General features: G+C 39.1%; 1 pseudogene; it reads right to left on the reverse strand.

Annotated features, from left to right (window-relative positions):
- Positions 1 to 10,590: 10,590 nt before the first annotated feature.
- Positions 10,591 to 11,244, reverse strand: LOC143387832 (activated RNA polymerase II transcriptional coactivator p15 pseudogene; annotated as a pseudogene).
- Positions 11,245 to 15,344: the final 4,100 nt, after the last annotated feature.

Genomic DNA, 15,344 nt, shown 5'->3' on the forward strand with positions numbered 1-15,344 from the left:
CAGTGTAAGTCACAGGTAACAGAAATATTTCTGACCTTCAAATCTAAGGAAACTATAAAAGGACTCTAGCTCTAATTATCTTTATATGAACCAGGTTATCAAGCAGAATTTCTTTTATTTAGAGCAGATGGTACCACATATTTCTTCCTTGAAATTCAGGGGTTTTGCAAGCAAGGCTGTTCTTGAATTTAATTGGGGGAAAAAGCTTAAAATGTACCAAGCACTTTAGACATTGGTAGTTTCCCTATTTGCACTATATGAAATATGAGAGCTATTTTTACCATGGTAGGTGAACTGGTCTGAAGACATTGAAGCTCAAAATAAAAACAGTCCAAAAAGATACAGAATACATTGCTGTTTTAGAATTGTCTATGGAGAGGATGCAGCAAACGTAAGAATTATATAATGCCCAGACTTAGAGACTTAATGTAACATATTAATATCAATAAAATAATATTAAAAAGAGGATTGTGTCAGTGTAGGCCCATAGAAACCAAAAGATTGTATGCTAAAGTATGATTTCTATTACAGGGAAATGCCAATTAACCTCTTTGCATTTTTAAAGTTTAATAAGTGATAAAGAGGTCTGATGAGTGATTGACAGAATGTGTCATTTTGACCTAGAAATACTATTTAGCAGAATCTATGATAAAATTGGATGATCACATGCATTTCTTAAATTATATGAGAATAATTATAATATTCTATTTGGAAAATAAGATATATTTTAATTCTTCTCTCTCACATAGCAATATTCTTGTATTTGGCTGCATTGCATTTCATTAATAGAAGCCTAAAATTGAAAGTGGAACAGCTGGAGTACTGAATCAAGAAGCCTCAATAGCAAAAAATTGAAACCTTGTATTAAGTACTTAATATAATCTACTAATTATTACAGAAACTACTCAATTTTGAACAGTATAAATTATATTTTATTTTATCTCATGTGCCACTTAAAATAAGACAAACAGATAAAAATATGGTGATGCATTTCATTTTTTAAAAATGTTTAATCTTTCTAGTTAAGAGAAGGGAGACAAATAAACAGAGTTCAGGACGAGTTTTTGATCAGAAAAACAATATTACTCTGCCCTCTTGCATCTAATCCATTCTTCTCCTAAAGGGTAAATTTGACAGTCTTCCAATTACCACTAAAGCTGTCAGAAAATCCTTAAAAATCACATTTAAAAAAAATCAATAGTGCCCCTTCACATCTTTTAAATTGGTCAATTTGTATTGCCTAGTTCCCTGAAATGCTTTGGAATTCACTTGAATATAGATGACCTAAGCCAGTCATTATGAAAGTCATTAAAGACATGCTCAATTTAGAGAACAAGAAATTGTAGGAACATATTAAAACGTATCCTTAGGTACTGCTCATGAGGGGTACCATGATTTCTTAAACGTACCCCTCTCCTCACTGCCAATTAGAACTAATGTAAGTGATTGCAGTGTGTATGTGTGTGTGCGTGTGTGTGTGTGTGTGTGTACGCATGCGCACACACTCACATGCATGGGTGTTTGGCTTAAATTATACTACTCTAAACTTTCAAGCATGGCTTTCTTTTATAGGGATTCTTTTAATTGTTTTACATGAAACAAATTGAGAGAACCAGACATTCAGCCAAAGACACACAAAGTCTAACTTTGGGAAGGGCTGCTCCTCTGACTGCATGTTCCTGGTCTCAAGATGTAGGACTCCCAGGGTCCTCACAGGGATTGTGGTCTTCATGGCCCTTATTTGGCAGATGATGAGAATCTCTCACACAAGTAGCAAGGTTCAACAGGACATCTCTTGCTTGTTTGCATGGGGATGACATGTGTGCCATTTATACTGAAAGTTAAGCTTGTTATGAATTAAATTCTAATGAACTTCCTTTGAGGGTGTGCATGAGGGTAACATTCCCAGCATTCATTGCTGTGAAAAATGATTATTTTGTCTCATACAGAAGGTTGTGTTTTCAAATAGGAAATGAGCAGCAACACAGAGACATTCTTTAGGAAACATTTATTATTCCTAAGCAACTACATAGTCATGTTTGTGTAAGACACAAATGAATAATAAATGGGGGGATAAATAATACATGATAGGTATGCGTGTAATCCCAAAACACACCTTTTCCAGATTGTTCTAGTTGTCCTTAAAATACCATTATTGCCCTAGTTTAGTTGCTGAGTACTGCTTGCTCGTGTGTGCTCTGGATGCTGTCACGGTCAAGACCAAATGCCACATGTTTGCACACTGCTGCCCCTGGACTGTGCTTATGCTGCGACCTGTGAGGTGGACATGGCAAAGGCCTGTAACCCAGAGTTTTGACCTTGCGATGTGGGGTTTAGGTTGATGGACACTGTGGTTCTGAACAGCAGAGTCTGTAACAGTTGTCCTTGTGTAGGACCCTCAGAGGTAACTAGCCCTAGAGAGTGATGTGCGCTATACCTGGTCACCCAGGATTTCACACACAAAGCAGAGACACACCCAGGAGAATAATTGTATATACAGCCTACTGACTCTGGCCTGGATCCCCTTCACTAAATGCCCTGTACAGATGATCTTGGGGCTCAGGAATCTCCTTATCCACTGAATTCTCACTGTCTTTCTAGAGGAGACTTGTACCCCAGGAGGAGGAGGAAACAGAGATGCTGGCCACATCCTCTGTCTCCTCCACACAGCAGATTTGGGCTCACCGTGAAACAGATCCAGTCATGCATGCTCACCATGGTGACAGGAGGGACAGATCCATGAGAAGGGAAGATGCTAAGCTCTGTGTCATAAAGGATTCTGCCTTGCAGACCATGAACATGAGAACCCCCATGTGGTAGCCAGGATGAGTAGGTGGATGGTTCTTTTTGGTGAAAGTGTCAGTCAGGGCTTCTCAGCCATTGCAGTAGTTCCTGAGGCTGCTGGTTCCCTACTGGCCTGAGGTTTTGTATCCCTAGTTCCAACAAGTTCATTGGGGTCCATGGAGAAAGTTCTGTAAGCTCAGGATATCTCCTCCATTGCTGGGACCTGAGAGTGTCTCTGTCTCTCACCCTCTGATGCTTCTGAAGATTGCCTTACTCAATGAGAAGGGACCCTCCTGCCCAGTCCCCTTCTGCACTTCACTAACCACTGGTGCACTCTGGCGGGCACAATCTGGAGATGAGTTCTCACCCCATCACCCCACTACCTGGGGGCTTAGATGGAGGAATCCAGGGTCCTGTTCAAAGCTTCTTCCCGTCCACTTCCTCAGGACCAGCTTGCCCTCCTTTCAGGAAAGAAACTCTTTCAATTGTGATTATTATTAACAAGCCTAGTATCACAGTCATCTCCCATTTCTCATGTTGCTCTGCAAAGTGCCTATTAAAAACAACTTCTGGTGCCCTGACATCTCATTAGACATTGTATTTTAAGGGGTATGTTTTACTTGACTAATTCAAAAAAGGTTTTATAAAATAGGTGGCTTACCCATGTGGAAAGGACAGCAAATTGGCTCTGACTCAGAATGCCTGGAGAGGCAGTTGACTTAGATGTTCAGGGATGTTCTGAAATCAACATTTAAATGACTTAAATAGAGCTGGCCAGTCACCACTGTGTGTTACTGGAGTCCCCAGCTGGTAAGAGACACGCAAAGTCAAACTGTTACTCGCGCTGCAAGAAATAGCACGGAATCAAGAAAGTGGCCGTGTGGATTGTCCCTGATGATAAGTCTGTTTCTGAACAACTGCTTTTTCAGTATGAGCTTGGCGCAGGGAGTGATGTTGTTTATACATTCATTTGTTTGTTTTAATATGTAAGCTTATTAGCAGCAGTCTCTATAATCGTGAAAAAGTGGAAACAACCCAAAATGTATATCAAGAGCAGAAAGGATAAAAAATGATATTTTTGCTCATATCATATATGCTATTCAGCAATGAGAATAAACAAACCATAAGTAAGTGCACAACATGGGTAAATCTCTAAACCATAAAGTTGAAAGAACAAAGCCAAACACAAAGAGCATGGCCTCTATGATCCAATTGTTTCAAACCCAGAAATGATAACAGTAATTAATGTTGGGAAAAAATAAGGAACGGAAGGTGGAAGCTGGAAGGGAACATGGGAGGAGATTCTGAAATTAAGGCGAGGTCATCTCTTAATCTTGATTACACAGGGGTGTTTATGCTCTGAAAATGGTCAGACCGTATGCTTGAGAAGTGTACACTTTGCTGAATATGTTACAATTAAACCATTTATCAGCACTGAGGAACAAGCCTGCTCAAGGCCTTTCCTAATACCCAGTACTAACCTCAGACTTGCTCCCTTCCCCTGCTGAATGATTGGCCAGAAGATCCATCATTCACCCTGGGAATGAAGAGACAGTGTCTCCTTCAATCCCTCTTCCCAAATGGCACAATTCCTCTATATGAACAGCACGATTTCACAGACAAGAGGGTTTTATTTCTCTTAACATTACAGGTCCTTTCCTGTATCTTTGTATTTATTTTCTCATTTCTTAAAGAAACTGGACACTTTAAATAATGTAATGTGGCGATTCTAAAATTTAGTCTTTCCCATCTGGATGATCTGTTGATGCTGCTGCTTTGTTATTTAGTCACTTAAGGACTTTCCTGGTTATCTGTGAGGTTTTTTTTGTTGTTGTGTGGCTACTGGAGTTCCTTTTCCAATAGCTTAGTGGTCAGCAATAGTAACACAGCTGTCCTCAAATGTTTGGAACCAGTAAGTCTTCAGCTATTGTCATCTCTCCATACAGCCATCCCTCAGGACCTGTCTCAAGTTCTTCATAAAATGGCACCCCTTCATGTTCAAAACACTAGAAAAACTAGGGATATCAAGAACATATCTCAACATTGTTAAAGCTGTCTATGCTCAGCCCCAGGCCAACATCATCCTAAATGGAGAAAATTGAAAGCATTCCCTCTAAAAACTGTAACAAGACAGGGATGCACTATACAGATTCAATGCAATCCCAATCAAAATCCCAATGACATTTCTCGTAGAAATAGAAAAAGCAGTCATGAAATTCATCTGGAAAAATAAGAGACTCAGAATAGCCAAAGCAATCCTTAGCAAGAAGAGTGAAGCAGGTGGTATCACTATACCAGACCTTAAACTATACTACAGAACAATAGTAACAAAAACAGCATGGTATTGGCACCAAAATAGACCTGTAGACCAATGGTACAGAATAGAGGACACAGAGACAAACCTACAAAATTACAATTGTCTTATATTAGACAAAGGCACCAAAAACATATATTGAAGAAAAGATAGCGTCTTCAACAAATGGTGCTGGGAAAACTGGAAATCCACATGTAACAAAATGAAATTGAACCTCTATCTCTCACCATGCACAAAACTCAACTCAAAGTGAAGCAAGGACTACTAATTAAACCAGAGACCTTGCACCTAATGTAAGAAAAAGTAGGCCCAAATCTCCATCATGTCAGATTAGGCCCCAAGTTCCTTAATAAGACTGCTATAGCACAAGAATGAAAACCAAGAATCAATAAATGGGATGGAATCAAACTAAAAAGCTTCTTCTCCTCAAAAGAAACAATCAGTGAGGTGAATAGAGAGCCCACAGCATGGGAACAAATCTTTACCACAAGCACATCAGATAAAGCACTAACCTCTAGTATATGTAAAGCACTCAAAAACCTTAACACCAAAAAAAAACAAAACAAAACAAATAACCCAATCAATAAATGGGCCAAGGAACTGAACAGACACTTCTCAGAATATTATATATAATCCATCAACAAATATATAAAAAAATGTTCAACATCTCTATCAATTAGAGAAATTCAAATCAAAAATAAGATTTCCTCTCACTCCATTCCAAACAGCAGCTATCAAGAATACAAACAACAATAAGTGTTGGCAAGGATGTTGGGAAAAAAGGCACACTCATACATTGATGGTGGACTGCAAATTGATGCAGCCAGTCTGGAAATCAGTATGGAGATTCCTTGGAAAACTGGAAATGGAACCACCATTTGACCCAGCTATCCCACTCTTCAGTTTATACCCAAAGCACTTAAAAACAGCACACTACAGAGACACAGTCACATCAGTGTTTATAGCAGCACAATTCACAATAGCTAAATTGTGGAGCCAAACCTAGATGCCCTTCAGTAGATGAATGGATAGAAAAACTTTGGTATATATACACAATGGAATTTTACTCAGCATTAAAAGAGAATAAAATCATGGCATTTACAGGTAAATGGATGGAGTTGGAGAATACAATGCTAAGTGAAGTTAGCCAGTCCCAAAAACCCAAAGGCCCAATGTTTTCTTTGATAGGAGGAAGCTGGCTAATAATGGGGATGTAGCTGGGGAGCATGGGAGGAATGGAGGAACTTTAGATAGGACAAAGCAGAGAGAGGGGAAGGGAGGAAGCAAGGGGTGTGAAAAAGATGGTGGAATTAGATAGACTGAGATCAAAGATGATGGAATGAGATAGATCATTACTCTAAGTAAATGTGTGAAGACACAAATGGTGTGAAAATAGTTTGTGTACAACCAGAGACTTGAAAAATTGTACTCTATATGTGTACTACAAAATGAATTACATTCTGCCATCATATATAACAAATTAGAATAGATAAATAACTTAATTTAAAAAATGGCCTACTATTCACATGTAATCTATACAAACCCTTCTGTATACTTCACATCATCTCTAGATTACTTACAATACCTGGATGCAAGGTAGAGGCTATGTAAACAGAGGTGATACTCTAAAATGACAAGGAAAAAAGTCTATATATGTTCCGCATAGGCAATTTTTATTCTTTTCAAATCTATCTTATCCAGAATTGGCTGAATCTACTGATACAGACCCCATGGATATGGAGGCTAAGGGTAGAGCTGTGGGCTGCCTGCCTGAGGGCTGAAGGCATCCCTTAACCTGCCCTTGAGCCTGAAGGTCATCTAGAGGAGGTAGTTTGATCCCTTCTCATGTGTTCCTCCAGCGTACTTACAACCCTGGACCTGTGTGCTGCCTTCTTAGATTCCCAGAAATACAACATAGTTTTTCAAAGCTACCTGTGGATATAATAATTGTCCTTGTAACAGCCATTTGTCTTTATGTATAAAATGTGAGAAGTGTCTTTATGTAAAAGCTGCTCAAATTAGGCAAAGGAGGAATGAAGTCCAGCAACAACAATAACGAAGACGAATTAGGGAAGTTTCCATGGAACTGTCAGGGCCAATAATGACAATTTTCTGAGAATCCTGCTTGAGGAGTGCCAACACGTCTGTCCCCTTCCAGAGCCTGACCTGCTCCTGGTTTTCACTGATTTTCCACACCATCCAAGGATACCATGGAATCCGGACACAGGAGGGTGGGAGTAGAGACCATTCAAGTGTAACAAAGCTGGCCATTCTTATGGAGATACATTTTTTTTTAAAAAAAAATAATGTTCATTGTATTCACTCCTTTGGTAACTCTCCAGACTCTGAAAAGCTTGGTTGGTCCATTATTGCCAGTGTTCTTACTATTTCACTAAGAAGATTTTTTAATATGCTTAATATTGCTACTCCTACTTGATGTCACCTTGGACCATATAATGATGTTATTTAAATCACGATTGTAGCCCTTTATCTTTACTTTTCTAATGGTTATTTATTCTTCAACCAGAGGTGACAATTGCCCACACTTTGTTGAAAATAGTGACAGATGGTTTTGTGGGTGAAAAAATAAAAGCTAAAAAAAATTGCAGAGTTTCATTTTTAACAGTCGCATACAATAACCTCCAGCTGTTCAAGATTTGTCACATTTGATAAAAGATCTGTAACAATAGGGTACAATTTGTCTTCCAGATTTTTAAGTGGACATAGCTCAGTTTGCACATGAATTTTTTAATATATATATATATATATATATATATATATATATATATATATATATATATATATATATTATGCATTTATACAATGATTTGATGTCTACTTGATCTTTTCTTGCTTTCATTTTTTTCCAAGTGCTAATACTAAAAACGAACCGAATTCTGCAATTAGTTCCATGATTCTCATGGCATTTCTATTTTTTAAGAATGCCTCTTGTCATTGTGATCTCTAAAGTGGAAACATCTTTCCCTGAGAATTCAATGATTACAATTAATCTTTTTAGGATCTCAAAGTAATGTGGAATGTTCCCTCTAGTCTCTTCCTCACAACATCAGTCCATCTGTGCATCTTGCTTTATTCACGTGCAAGCCAAGAAACTGGTTTTTCTTAGTCTCTGGAATCTTCGTGACTTTTTTGAGCATTTGTGTCATAGGCATCTAGTCTTAGAAACCAATTGATGTAAATGATTTTCCTTTCTGTAAACCGCTTATAAACAAAACATGATTTGAAACCGTTAGTCATGAAATGGACTATTCAAAATCTCCTAACAGTATGGCTTTTCAAAAATATTTTTCACAAAAGATTTGAAAAATACATCTTTTATCCCTTGAATATACACTTTGATAGCCTATAAATATTGCTGGAAATATGAGTTTTAAGAATAAAGAAATCCTATTTTTCATGTAATAGTGTTGAGTCAATCTTATCTTTATGGCTTATCCTTAACTGTCCTTTTTGAATTCTGGTGTGACTGATAATGTTGAAAGACATCACTATTCATCTGAAAAAGCCACAATACCTGAAAATTTCCATAGTCTCCTGAAAGAAGATTAAGAATGGGAAGAGAAATCTAAGAGGGTTGGAAAGAAACCCACCCTAAGTAATTGTGATTAAAATGTCTTACAAATTTACAGAAATATATAATTAGCTCCAATAGTTTTCTTAGGACTTTAAAAGCCAACAGAGGCATCCAAAAGATCGGGTGTATTTGAATCTGGACTCCAAGTCTCGCTTTTAGAAATCCCCATGGGCACCTTATGATACAAAGAAGTCTCTAGTCAGCAATGAAGAGCCTGGTCACCAACGCTGGTCAACACCCCCACCTGTTGCCTCCCTCTTCCAGGGTGGCTTATGGAATGTGAATGCATGGCGGGAGAAGGGTGAGTGGCATCTCCTCTCTCACTGACTGCCGCCAGAGTTGGTGAAAGGGCTGGGACAGAGGAACAGGTAGGGAAGAGTGCTTCACTACTGCAACTAGTTGTGCCCGCAGTCTGGCTGGGCACAATTCAGGAGCCACTTGTCAAAAGAAACTAACTTTATTTTTAGAACCACACAAGCCAAACAAAACAGCTCCTCAGGAAAAAACCCTCAGAGCCCAACTGCCACCTCCGGCTTCCCACAAGCCACACTCCCCAACCACCAGCCTTCACACCTACCACAATCCTCTTCCTCTTGAGGCCGATTGGCTGGGTCACATGGGTGGAGCCAAAAAGTCCCCCAATGAGCAGCTCCGTGGCCTGAAAGGGCAGGGAAACAGCCCAATGAACTTCACCACAGAGGAGCCAATCAGCTAGATGTTGCTGGGGCTGCTGTGAGACAATCATCAGCTGGCAGTCTGAAAGTTTGCTGGGGCCCCTTCAGCTCATCAGCTGGCAGTCTGAAAGTTTGCTGGGGCCCCTTCAGCTGTGACTGTCAACATCTTCCCCTCTCTGTTTAAACAACAAGCATATGGCTTAGGGACCGTGCCTGCCTTAGGTTGTCCAATAGCACATATGGTTCTTACCCGTTATCGGATGAGCTGACCTCAAGGCGTCAGCCTCCTGTCGTAGGTTGGTTCCATAGTAATTGGATCTTACCCGTCACTGACTACCAGTCCAGTGTACAGCCACACCTGTGTAGAGGTCTTCGTACCAGCAGGGGGGTGAGGTTCTTTGCCTCACCTCTGTTGGCCCCCAAATTTTAGCTGAACGATCATGACAAGCAGAAGGGAGGAAGATACACCAAGCCAGCTGATGGCTCCTTTTGGAAAAATTGTACCACCGATGACACCATCAGCATAAATACCCCAACACTACCAGAAGTCGCTGCACCAACAGATAGTTCACAATGCATACAAGTGAGTTCACAATGCATATAAGTGATACATAGTCCAGGCAAGTTCTGCAAGCAGTTCATTGATGGCTACTGCAGAAGCTGTAGATTGGTTTTATCTTTGTCTTCATGCACTGGGATGAAGATAGGAATTCTGGCAATAATGGTTAAAGAAAAATTATATAACATTATATAACATTCCAGAAGGCACTAAAAGAAATCAATTTTCTTAACAATTTACATTGTCTTTACTGAAGATAGGAATTCTGGCTATAATGGCTAAAGAAAAAATTATGTAACATTCCAGAAGGCACTAAAAGAAAACAATTTTCTTAATAATTTACATTGTCTTCACCGGCACTGGGATGAAGATAGGAATTCTGGCAATAATGGCTAAAGAAAAAATTATGTAACATTCCAGAAGGCATTAAAAGAAAACAATTTTCTTAACAATTTACATTGTCTTCACCAGCACTGGGACAAATTTTGACATTTGGCTTGAAGAGATCATGGATTTCACAAATCTAACGTTAAAAAACTCAATGCAATACAAATCTTTTTCATGTGAAAACTGAGTTAAAACTAATAGGTCTATAAAACTGTTAATTTTGGCCTTAAAGAATATCTAGTCTTTTGATCAAAAAAGGCCACAACAGTTAAGATTATAATTACTTGATTTTATTTTACACTAAGTGGTGGGCACAAAGCAATCCTCCTTAATAAAGTTGACAATTAGCTTCACTCAGAACATTTTTAATAATGCACATTAAAAAATGTATTCATCTTACAAATTGTTCTGCAATCCAAATATACAATAGCTTGGAAAACAACGTTTAGAAAACAAAAGCCAATGTAAAAAGACAGATTACAACAACCAGAACAGTACAGGATATATATGGCTCAGATTTTACAGTTTTCTTACTACATCATCAATGTCAGAAATCTGTTCTTTCAGCTGGCTCCATTGCTCAGGATTTAAAGAAATACCTTTTCTTCCTGGTTTCATTTCACCTTATGGATCCATCCAATATTCTCTAATATCAATTAGAACTTTCCCTTTAAAATCCTGAACACTGATGTACCTCATTTTTCCAATCTGAAACATATTATCATCTCTGCTGCTGCTGCTCTGTTCGGAAGATGACAGAGCTCTCGAAGTTTCACCAGTCTTTTGCTTCTTTACAGGTTTTCCTGGAGCAACTTGCTTTTTCCTCTTTAACTTTTTCTCAACTTCACTGTCAGAATCACTTCCCGATGAGCTTAAAGAAACAAGTTCTTTTGATTTAGGCATTGCTCCGCTTCTGCAGTCGACAGCCTTCTGCTCGTGGCTCGCGACTGACCACATTATCTAACTACACCGGTAAAGCTCAGTGACCTCTCTGGCTACACATAATTCATACACAAATATTATAAAATAAAATGTTAGGCCAGTAAGCTTTCACAGTTTTTATTAAATCCTAGTCTAGTTGGCTTCACTCTCCCCTGGCTGGAAGATGTTCGGAGCAGATTCTCTCTCTTTTCTATAGTGCATCTGTGACAGCTCCAGCCTGTCAATCAGGTGATGATGTCTTCTGTGCCATCTCTTGCCACTCCCCGCTCAACCCATAAAATGAAGAAAGCTCAAGCCACACAGCTTCTTTGTGGAGTTTCCTCTTCTTCCTGGGTAGTTTACTTGCTTGGGTGTCAAAATGGATCCTGACTCACCCAAGTCAAGGACACTGGATTCCTTAAAAGCAGGTATGAGTTCTTTGTCCCTAGTGTGGGAAAGTGCAGGAGAACTCTTAGGTAGCTACCCTTTTGTTTGTTTTTTGGTAGTGTGTGTGTGTGTGTGTGTGTGTGTGTGTGTGTGTGTGTGTTGTTATGACTTCACAACAGTTTCTTTCTTTTTTGTGCTACATTTTATTTTGTTTTATTATGTTTTCTTTTGGGTTTTAGGCCCCTAAGGTGTTTCTTTTTTAATTGGTGTATCTTTTTTTTTTAATTTAAAATTTTTTTTTAATTTAATTGGTGCAACTTAACTGCACAGAAAGGTGAGTTTCATTATGACCTATCTACTCATAGAAAAAAACACAATTTGATCAATTTCACTTCCAATACTCTTTCACCTGCCCCTTCTCCCCTCCCCTCATCTCCTACCTCCACCCTAATGATTACCCTTCTACTTTGATGACATCCCTTTAGTTCCCATATATAAAGGAAAACATAGGATATTTTTCTGAGTCTGGTTTATTTTGCTCAAAGTCTCCAGTTTCATCCATTCTCCTGCAAATAAGATAATTTTATTCTTCTTTATGGGACAGGAGTCAGATCTATCCCGCCATTCTCTGCCCTTCTAAGGAGCATGAAGCCAGCCTTCCAAGTGGCCCATTTGAGAACTCACTATCTCCCCTGGAGGCAAAATGGACAGATTCATTCTCTGCCTCCTTCCACACACATCCACTACCTCCTACCCCGCTTCCTCTGTTGTTGGGTAGAACCAACAGCACAGGTTTCCCTGAAGACATTATCTTCATAAAGCTTTGTATCACCAAAAACCCATACTAGACTATTTTCTACCTCGAACTAAGTGAGGATCAGTTCTTGGAAACTCCTTTTGATGTCCACATCTTAGTCAGGCTCATGATATACTTTATTATTCCATGTGTTTTGATTCTGTATCTTAATCAAAACTTACACAGTAATAACATTTACTTTGGGGGGACTTGGAATAACAGAATCAGAAAATCTACTCAACCATCCATAATTGGGTTGGGAATTATTCCCATCTGGTTGGAAAATACCTCACAAAAATTTAGGTCTTCATAGACCAAAGCTGGACTTGGATCAATTACTGAGTTTTGAAACACTTTTGATGTTGAAGTCATCCAGTCAATTAATCAAGGATTTTTCCCTTCGTAGAATAACATAAATAATAATTAAAGCAACTTTTTTCTTCACACCTTTTCACCACTGAAGTTAACATGACTGCAGTAAGCCAAATCGGGGGGAGATTTTTATTTATGTTCACGCAGGATTCCCTTCTGGCCATCTCTGCCGCTGCCCAACATGGTCTCCTGTTTATTCCACCTTCAACTATTTTTAATTATTTGGATATGATTCAGAGTAAGACTGAAGTGAAGTGATCCACCATCTGTAAGGCACCCTTGGCAATCGGCTTTCTCCACGCAGCCTTCCTGCTTTCTGAGAAAGGCAGATTTAATTAGTAAACATCACGAACAACACTGAAGAAAACCATCATTTCCACCCCTTTGTGAATCTTTGAAAGATTCTGTTAAAAAGCCAGTCTGGCCTGTAATAATGGAAGCCAGTAAAGGCTTCGTTGTTTTTTCAGCATTTTCCTAGGTTCCCCTCAATTTAAGCTAATTCAGTTCTGTCACCAATGGTCCTCTGTTAGTCCTAAGGTCAGCAAAGTGATTCAAATGCATTGGCTCTGTTAGGTATCATGAAATATCTCTGCCGCCCCCAAAACCTAGACAAATAGGACAAGATCTCCTACCAGAAACTCCTAGAAATCTCTACTTGTCTCTTTTCATTCTTACTTCCCTGATTTATGTCCTTTCCCCCCCAAAAAATGAAAAAATCATTTTCCTGAGTGAAATGCATTTTATAATTTTACATGCGGGATCCAAATAAATCAGTTAATTTCTTGATAATCCTCCAAAATTTATCTAAACTGGGGGGAATCTATATTCTAATTCAGAAAGAGGGAGCACGGAGCTAAATATATGATTCCAACTGATCTTAGGTATTGTTACGGTTTAGATATGAGGTATCCCCCAAAAGCTAATGCGTGAGACAATGCAAGAATGTTTAGAGGTGAAATGATTGGGCTAAGAAAATATGAACCTAATCAGTATATTAATCCACAGATAGGGATTAACTGCATGATCACTGAAGGCAGTAGGGGTGTGCCTTTGGGGTTCCTATTTTGTCCATGTTGAGCAGAGTTTTTTCTCTGCTTCCTGGTACCATGTTCCTGGCTGTTTACCTCTGCCACACTATTCTGCCATGATGTTCTGCCTGAGCCTGGGCCCCAAGAAATAGAGCTAGCTATCTATGGACTGAGACCTCTGAAACTGTGAGCTCCAAAATAAACTGTTTGTCTGTCAGATCTTTTGGTCACAGTTGCAAAAAAAAAAAAAAAGCTGACTAAAACAGGTATTGTGGTATTCATTGCACAACTATTTATAATAGGAAGTATTTGACAGCAACCCAAAGATCTACAAGAAGGACATTCATTAACTAAATTTTTACACCACCATAGTACAAAACATCCTGTACCATTCACACTGAGTTTTTTAAGAATGCTTAGTAAGAATATCTTAGTGTTTACATGCATAATTAATTAACTAAAGCAATTACCCTAAGTATTCCTTTTTATGCATGAAAAAAGTTTTAATGAAGCCTTAACACAGAACTTTGAAATGAATGTACTTGCCATTTAATCAGTCAACCTACACTTAAGAACCCATGGCTGGAGAGCCAGTGTTAATGGAGAACTGTTCTCTTTATCTTCAGGAGCCACCATGTACCTTGTTGGCTTATATTACAGACCTCTTATCGCATCTTCATCACAACTCTTTTTCTACCATACTTATAAATATGAGGGATGGAAAAATCCACTCCAAGCTCCCGGAACATCCCCACTCCCACCCCGAGAGAAACACTGAAAAACAAGCAGAAACTGTCAGAACAAACTTTGCAAAACTCTGAGAAACTGCCAAAGGTCTGCAGCAAATAAATGAATGCTGAATCGGGAAAAAGGCATCTTCGAGATGCTAGGAGAGCTTTGTGCCATTTCTTTGTTGCCCTTGTCCCGACCTTCCCCAGCTGGGAGGCAGCATGGAGAGATGCAGCCAGCATTCCCAGCATGGGGCGGCAGTCTCTGGTTTAGGACAGATCAGAGCGGATGCTGTTTGCAATTCTTGTACATGCCTGTTCTAAAATATGCCCAAGGAACATTCAAGGTTCTCGCCTTGGCCTTTCCAAGTTTGCAACTCACTGAGACGAGGAAGCTGAAGGGAATTACTTACAAACACTGTAATGCACACAAACTACCTACAGATGCCTGAGACAGAAGAAGAGAGCGAGACGGACGATAGACTATGTAAAATCCAGGAGAAAAAGCTGGAGAGAGTGTCTTTTAAAAAATCAGGGCATTGGAAAGCCCTAATATGTATATAGGGGGAATTTTGAAGGACACACTCACGCCAGGGAAAGACACAGGCTTAGAGAAGAACTTAGAAGACATGAAGCTTTCATGTTAGGCTGAGTCCTGGGCTCAGGGAAAGACTGGCCAAGCTGTGGAAAAGCCCCCAATCAGATCCAAGCTGCAAACTGGGAGAGTTTTTTCTTGGTTTGATTTTGTTGTTATTTCCTTTCTTTCTTTTTTTTTTTTTTTTTTAGCTCCTGAAATTTA

This window comes from Callospermophilus lateralis, unplaced genomic scaffold (assembly GCF_048772815.1).
Source record: "Callospermophilus lateralis isolate mCalLat2 unplaced genomic scaffold, mCalLat2.hap1 Scaffold_86, whole genome shotgun sequence".
In the NCBI taxonomy this organism is placed as follows: Eukaryota; Metazoa; Chordata; class Mammalia; order Rodentia; family Sciuridae; genus Callospermophilus; species Callospermophilus lateralis.